Raw genomic sequence first — 7,924 nt, forward strand, 5'->3', positions numbered from 1 at the left:
AGGCCCCAAGTCCCTAAAATATGCCTCAAGTTCACTCAGGAATATTTGCATTTTGTCGAGTTTGCATTAACAGTAAATTTGGAATTTATTGTCCAGTTTGCTGCATTGTGTATCTCGCACGTTTTGTTGCATGTGAGTCCAGTGGACATGATCCTGTGGGCGTGGCTCACCCAGCAACTGACAACCAAACCGTGGAGGAAGCTAGAGTCCCCACTCCAGGGACCAGCTGGATAATCGAGTTTACTTTGCACGGCTTTGATTCAGATGACAATTTCATTACAAGTGCCAGTTCTGGGAAGTTCTTTGGTATTTGGAAAGTGTTGCCCTATTTAGAACAGAGAAATCACGCAATTCTATGCATGTATTCACATATATATATTGAATGTGTAAACAAAGTTAAGATGATATGAATATAAAGTATTCTCTACTGCTTTTGTAGTTTACATTGAGTCATGAATATTTCCATGTGTTATTAAATATTGTATAAAAACGTGATTCGTATTGGCTAAATTGATAACATTCTCTTAAAGGGATGCACCATCATTTGTACGCTTCTGCATTGTTAGACAGCGAGATTGTAAATGTGTAGAGTCGTGAGGCCTTCACCAGTCATGACACAAAATACTTCTGCCCCTTCCTGAAGTTCCCTTTTGAAAAAAATAAACTCCCTCGCCCCCAGCCAGCGGCAATCATGGATCTACTTTCTGTCTCTCTAGTTTTGCCTTTGCTAGAATTTTATGCAAAGGAAAGCACACAGCGCACAGTCCTTTGCATCTGGCTGCCTTCACTAAGCATCGCGAGTCTGAGCACTCACCCGTGTCGGTCTAATGTTTTGCATTGCTGCGTAGTATTCCACCGAATGGCTGTCTCATGATTTGTCTATCCATTTGTGCTGATGGATGTTCGGGCTGTTTTCAGTTTGTAGTTTTTATGAATAATGCTGAACATTGAGGACCCGTCTCTGTGCGACTACATTTTCATTTATCTTGGGTAAATGCCTAGAGATGGTTGGGTGGCATGAGCAGTTTGTGAGGAACCGCCAAACTGTGTCCCCAGGTGACGAGAATAGTTTACGGTCCCATCAAGCTGTGTGAGAATTCTAATTGCTCTATATTCTTGTTAACACTCGGTGTTGTTAGTCTTTTTAATTCTAGCCTAAAATTGTGTTTGCCGTGCGGTGATATCTCATTATAATTTTACATTTACATATAGGAGTATTAACTTTTTTGAGTAGCATTAACTTGTTCGGGTGTACGATTTGCTGCGTTTTAACACATTTCCTTAATGAGTAGTGAAATTGAACGTCTTTTTAAGTTCACATTTTTTATTCTTCTTTTGGCTTTTTTATTGTTGAGTTGTAAGAGTTCTTTATATATTCTGGATATAATTCCTTTATCAGGTAGATGTTTTACAAATATTTGCTCTTGTCTTTTCATTTTATTAATAATATTCCATGCAAAACAAAAATTTTAATTTTGATAAAGTCTAATTTATTACTATTTTACTTTTCTAGTTCATGCTTTTGTGTCCCATTTAAAAGGAACGATTGCCTAACTCACTGTCTCGGAAGCTAAGCAGGGTCGGGCCTGGTTAGTACTTGGATGGGAGACCACCTAGGGAGACCAGGTGCTGTAGGCATAAAGAATAAATAAAAAATAAATAAATAAGGGCTTGTCAGCTGTGCAAGAATTCTAGCTGCTCTATATTCTCGTTAACACTAAAATTGCTTCTGTATTTTCTGATAGTAGTTTTGCCATTTTTCTCTCTTACGTTTAGGTCTGTGATCCGTTTCGAGTTGATTTTTGCATGTGCCGTGGGGCGCACTTCGCTTTGCTTTTCCTCACGTCTGTGGGGTCACCAGGTTCTGTCTGGATTCATCTCCCCACGATGCGGCCCGGGAATTCCTGTCCGGCAGCTTGCTAGTGCAATCACAGAGCTCGACTTGTTTCTTTCCTTAGTCCCGTGCTGCCTGTTGTCCATTATTTTATCTTTTTAAATTTTAATTTGAATTTTTTTTAGGCGAGGCGACCCTTGGTTAAGCTCACAGATTGCAAAGACCTTGTCAGCTGACAAACCCTTATTTACTTATTTTTTATTTATTTTTTACGCCTACAGCACCTGGTCTTCCTAGGTGGTCTCCCATCCAAGTCCTAGCCAGGCCCGACCCTGCTTAGCTTCTGAGATCAGACAAGATCGAGCTCGTTCAGGGTGGCATGGCCGTAGATCTATTGTCCATTAGTATAAAACTTTTTTTTTCTTATATTTTGCCTGGTTTTCTAGATTTTTAATGTTGGATGGTAAATCCTGTCCTTTTCTCTCCATCTTAGCTGGAGACAAAAATCCTTATCATTGCTTTTTTCTTAATTAGAAAGAAGGAATCCATCTTCTTCTGGCCAGTTTCCTTCTGTTGCTGGCATTTACATGGGGAGGGTCACATATGGAACCCAGGACCTGGAACTAACATTTCTCAGAGGTTTCAAGCAGGTGGCCAGAATCCTGCCATGTCCGAAGACGGGTCTTGTTGAGAAATTAGGAAATTTTGCTTTCTTGCCTTTTTCAGTGTCCCATTTTGCCACAGACCCCACTACTCCTTAGAGTGCTGCTCAGCCCACTGTCCTCTCCCATGTCACCCACTGCGTCCTACAGACGTTTGACTGCCCCTCGCTCCTGCCCCTAACGCGGCGCGCGGCGCCTCATTACTGGCCTCCGCCTGACCCCTGGGTGCCTCATTACCGGCCTCTGCCTGACCCCTGGAGCCGCACCTTTTCCTGTGCCTCACCTTGAACTCGCTTTATCTTCTGGTCGCGTTAAGTCTCTTAAAGATTTTTCAGGTACGTACTGTCACAGTGCCTACATGAGCCCCCGCTCCGCTCTAAGCCAGATAGCAAGTATCTGGGATACAAATAAATAATACGAAACTTTTTACAGAGTTATAGCAAATGATATAAATGCGACGATCGAGATGCGCCTAGGGCACCTTGAGACGGCGCAGGGGGAGGACTGTGTCGCGGTAAGCTGAAGGAAGTCAAGGGGGGCTCCCCCCGGGGGCGGGCTCCTGGGCGTCCTCGGAAGATGCGTGGGAGTTTGCCAGATGATGAAGAGAAACTATAGATCCTTGATCCTCAGTCAATGCTTGTCGAGTCGTATCTGACTCTGGTAAATTTTCGTTACTTGGACCCCCTGGCTGACTAATGGGAGCCCTCCAAGCTCTTGGGACTGTCTGGTAGGCGACAGTCCTGAAATTAAAAAAATATATATATTAGTGGAAGGAACCCAAGATTTCTTTATTTATTTTACTTATTTTGAGAATGCAGCCTGGCGGTGTCAGGAAAGTGGCGGAGAATCGAGACGCGCCTGCAGGAGCTCGCCAGGACAGGATGGAAAAGCGTCCCAAAGGCTTTCATGAGCAGGAAACCTCTCCCCCAACATTCGGCTTTTTCACGTCTTTGCACAGGGTGGAGAAACATGGCCGAGCTCCCGTCTGTTAACATTCCTGGTTAATTATCCACTTACTGCCGGGGTTCTGGTCCGGTAGTGAACCTATCTCAAGTCAAGACTGTGCATTCGTTACAGGATCTAATTTAGAAGTGTGAAGGAGACCTTTCTCGGCTGTCAAAAAGATGAGATGAAATGAAGAAATTCTATGGTGACATTCTAGTAAATGTTGTATTTAAAAAATAATTCACATCAATCTTACTTTAAGAAAATCCATAAAATCTTTCAACTTTCAAACTTCTGAAATTGTTTCAATATGTTAGATTCATATTAAAAATGTGAATAGCATTGGAAGATTTTAATGTAGATGAGAAATTCCAGATCTCATTTTTATTTAATATATGGGGAATGAAATGCTTTCAATTAGCACTTGGATTCTTCTCATAAAGTATTATTTAGAACAAATGGAGTTCAGAGACCTTTTAAAAGAAGAAAGACCAAATCTTTTCCACTGATTCAGAAGCATGAAAATGGTTAGCTCTGAGAACCTGTATCTTTCCATGATGCAATTGAATCAACTGCGAATTTGATGAGTTTGGGTTGACCCCAGGTGACCTCTGTCAGAACAAAACCAAGAGATTAAAGGGGTCTGCAATCAGAGAAATTTAATAATGTTTGACTAAAATTATTCATGTGATACAGGAGAAAGTACAAAGGTCTGCCAATGTCTCTAAACGATTAAAGAACAGATTTTAAGTCTCGCACAAAATGAACAATCACGACGGCAACAACAATAGCCGTTTCGTCGAGTCCGCATTCGTGCCAGGCGTGATGCTCCGCGTGTTACGTGCGTGATCCTCCTTCGTCCCCACGGCTCCCCGAGGGCGACATGTTACTTTGCAGATGAAAACACGTCAAAGGGCTTAAGACACATGCCCAGCGTCCCTCAGCGCGTGAGCGGTGGAGCCGGATTCGGGCTCGGACCTGCTCGTGACCACCGTGCCCCTTTCCACTCGCCGTTCCGGGCCCTTCTGGTGCCTTCTGCGTTGGCGCGTTTGAGTCTCGCCACTTCTGCGGCGTAGCTGCTCTTAGCCGTCCTGCCTTTCAGATGAGGAGACCGAGTGGGATGGTTGGGTAACCCGCGTATGTCACACGGAGGACCGACGGGAGCTGGGCTCGGAACCGGGGCGGTCTGGCCCCGGAGCTAGCCCGTGCGCCTTTGCCGACCCCAAGCGGCCTCCGGATCTGGAATAGAGTCACGTGACCGGTATAAATGACAAGATGGGCAATTGAAAGAATTGGGGACAATTTCCATAAAAAGCGGCTAGTAACATAGACTGGAAATAACGGTCGCTGGACCAGAACAGGCGGTCACCGCGGGGAGGGGACCTGCCTGGGCCTCTCCCACCCCGCGGGCGTCGCGAGCAGAGGCGCTGACAGCTTTGCTCTGGGCGTCGTCTCCAGGATGGTTTTACAAACGGCTTTGGAAGACAGGGTCTCCCTCTGGGGCAGAGGAAGACTTGTTTGCTGTGCGGCGTAAAGATAATGTCTCTCTTTGAAAGATAACATCTCTTTCCGCGGTAAAAGTCGGACAGATTTATTCGCAGCCAGTTATAAAAAGTGGGGTTTCCTAAATCAAGGTCTTCGGCGTGGTGCACAGACCCCGCCTGGGCACTTGGGAGGAGAGGGGGCTGACATGACCCCTCAAGCTCGTGTGGCCGCTGTGCCATGAATAATAACGTCCCCTGTCTCTGACCGCAGAGCCTCATTCCTTCTGCTAGGGTCCTTCAGGCTGCGGCAGACTCACTAGTTACCACGTGCGTGGGGTGAAATATTGGCCCCCTCGCGTGCGAGAGAGGGCTAGAGGCGGGTGACGAGGGGCTGGAGGCGGGTGACGAGGCCCGGGGCGGCGGCTGCAGGAAGTCAGCAGGCACCCCGGCCGCTTCGGCTCTTGGCCGTGGCGCGGGCCGTGTCCCCAGGCCACGCGCTGCCCGCCGGTGCGCAGGTAGGAAGCCGGGGAAGGCGGCACACATGCGTTCCCAGCTGTCCCACAAAACGACATCCCTGGAACTCGGGAGCCACCCGAGCCACACGGCGGGCTGGGCAGTGTGGTCATGCGGCCAGGCCCGACGTCCCTCCGAATGCGACTGCTGGTCTGTTGCGAAGAAGAGACAGCGGATGAGCGCAAAGTCACCCGCCGTTTCTGCAGCGGCGACGTGGGCCTTGTGCTGAGCGTGAGCGCAACAGGGTGGTTTGGTGTGAGGACTTCCAGCGTAAATGAATACTTCATCCCCGTACGGGCCCGTTGCTCCTGGCTTTGGAAGATACACAGCGGGGCGGGTGACAGCGGACCTCGCACCGAGCACCCTGGCTGTGGGTGGGGCCCTCGCCTGCACCCGGACCACGTGGCTGGAACTGTGCTCACCACTGGCAGGAAAAGGTCCGCAGCCTGGGAAGCGCCTTTGCACCAGCGAGGACCCTTGTGAGCCATTAATCTGCAAGGGGTGCCCCCTCTCCTGGTCCCTGCTTTGTAAGGTGACCGGCAATAAAGGCTGCCAGGGGCATGCTAATTAAAAATGCACTGATTCGCCGAGCCCGTGAGAAGTGCACCCCTCAAACTGGGAAGGCGGTTGGTGCCCCTCGCGGAGACCAAGGAGCTCCAGACGGGTGGTCAGCACCCGCGTCCCCTCGTGGTGGCCTGCGACTCCTTTCCGGGGCTCTGGCTGGACAGCATTATCGTTATTTGCTTTCTGTGTCATATGGAGTGGCTCAGAAGACGTTTTCTTATAAGGAGGGAATTATGCTAATGGTAATATGAAAAGCAGTTACCGTTACTGGGTGTCTAGGATGTGTCATCATAAGTGCTTTGCATAAATTATCTTACTTAATCTTCATGACATTCCTAAGAGCCCTATTACAAACCGGAGTGTGTTAGATTTAAGAGGGTTATTGCATAACTTGTTTAACTTGTTCAGGTAGGCAAACGGAGGGGTGGGGCTCAAATGAAAATGTAAGTCCACGTGACCCCAAGGTCTTGGCTCTTAACATTATAGAAGAGCCTTAAATCCGTCCTTTGTCCCCCTCCCTCCCTCCCTTCCTCCCTCCCTCTCTCCCTCCTTTCTTCCTTCCTTCCTTCCTTCCTTCCTTCCTTCCTTCCTTCCTTCCTTCCTTCCTTCCTTTCTTTTTCTCTTTCTTTCTTTAAAAAAAGGGTCCTTGGTCGAATAAATTTCAAGTTCCGACAGAATTTGTATCCTCTCTTGGAGTCTGATTGTGCCTAATTGGCATAACCAGTCTTATTTGTCTCATCTGTAAAATGGGGGTTAAAAACAGGACCTACCTCAGAGGCTGCTGTGAATGTTAATAAAATGACACAAGGGAGGCACTGAGAAGGTAGTAGGCGTTCAAGAAATGGTCGTTTCCATCATTCGCGCACGGTGTGGTGGGCCAGCGTCCTCACTTGGTCACCTGGAAGATCTTCTAGGGGTTTCAGACATTATCACTTTTAGCTAAAAAGAGAACATCCATCCATCCATCCATCCATCCATCCATCCATCCATCCATCCATCCACGTATTCGATCATCGATTCGTCATGTATTTGCCGAGCGCCTCCCGTGCGGGGTGCGCTGCTGCGTCCTGGGAGGAAGCAGTGACGGGTGTCCCTGCTCAATGCCCAGCGCCTCTCTGGGAGGAGTGTAACGGATGGCCGCTCTCTCTGGGTCGTTTGGCTGGATACGTATTGCTGTGCCACTTGGAACTGGGTTTGGTGACTCCAGACGGCCCTACGTGACTGACCTCAGGGACCAGTTGGGACGAGGGGGATGCTTTGAGTTTCCTGGGCGCTGAAGCTCAGAATGTCTCAGATTGTCTCGTAAGGTTTTTTTTTTTTCTTTTTGACCAGATTAATGAAAACTCCTTCCCCACCAGATAAGCCCGAGTCTGACGTAAGGACAGCACAAGATGCTTTCAGTGTTAACTCTTCGCTGGTGAAGGCTGGGGCGGGGGAGTCGGACTCGGGCGTCTCTTACTTGTGAGAAAGAACATTCTTGGAGACACAGCTCCGTTAAACTCTAAGACTTAACCAGCAGCTGCTAAGTCTAAGGGTTGTTCTGACGTCGGGCTCACTGATTCCAGCCCCTCGAATTTCTCAGAGATTTCCGAAGAGATCATTTTATTCTTCTCACAATGGCACAAGGGCCTCGAACTCGGAGAATATGCCTGCGTCGCAGAAAATCTACTCTCCCGAAAACATCTGCCATGGTAAAACAGTGAAAGGATTTTCGTTTGGCCATTTTCGGGAACGACGTGGGGAACGGCCCGGCCGGGACCCCCCAGGGCTGTTCGTCTGGATTCCAGCCTTTGCCTGTGAGCCGGGGGAGCCTGGGCAGCCGCGCCCTTCGCCACGAGGGTTTCCAGTCACCCTCGGGTGCCCGCACCTGCCTGGCCACTCGTGAGCACGTTTGAGGTGCCGGGTTCCTGTTTAGATGAACT

General features: G+C 48.3%; 1 pseudogene; it reads right to left on the reverse strand.

Annotated features, from left to right (window-relative positions):
- Positions 1-2,106: 2,106 nt before the first annotated feature.
- LOC118610378 lies at positions 2,107-2,225 on the reverse strand (annotated as a pseudogene).
- Between the last annotated feature and the right edge of the window lie 5,699 nt (positions 2,226-7,924).

Source organism: Rousettus aegyptiacus, unplaced genomic scaffold, assembly GCF_014176215.1.
Source record: "Rousettus aegyptiacus isolate mRouAeg1 unplaced genomic scaffold, mRouAeg1.p scaffold_m13_p_12, whole genome shotgun sequence".
In the NCBI taxonomy this organism is placed as follows: domain Eukaryota; kingdom Metazoa; phylum Chordata; class Mammalia; order Chiroptera; family Pteropodidae; genus Rousettus; species Rousettus aegyptiacus.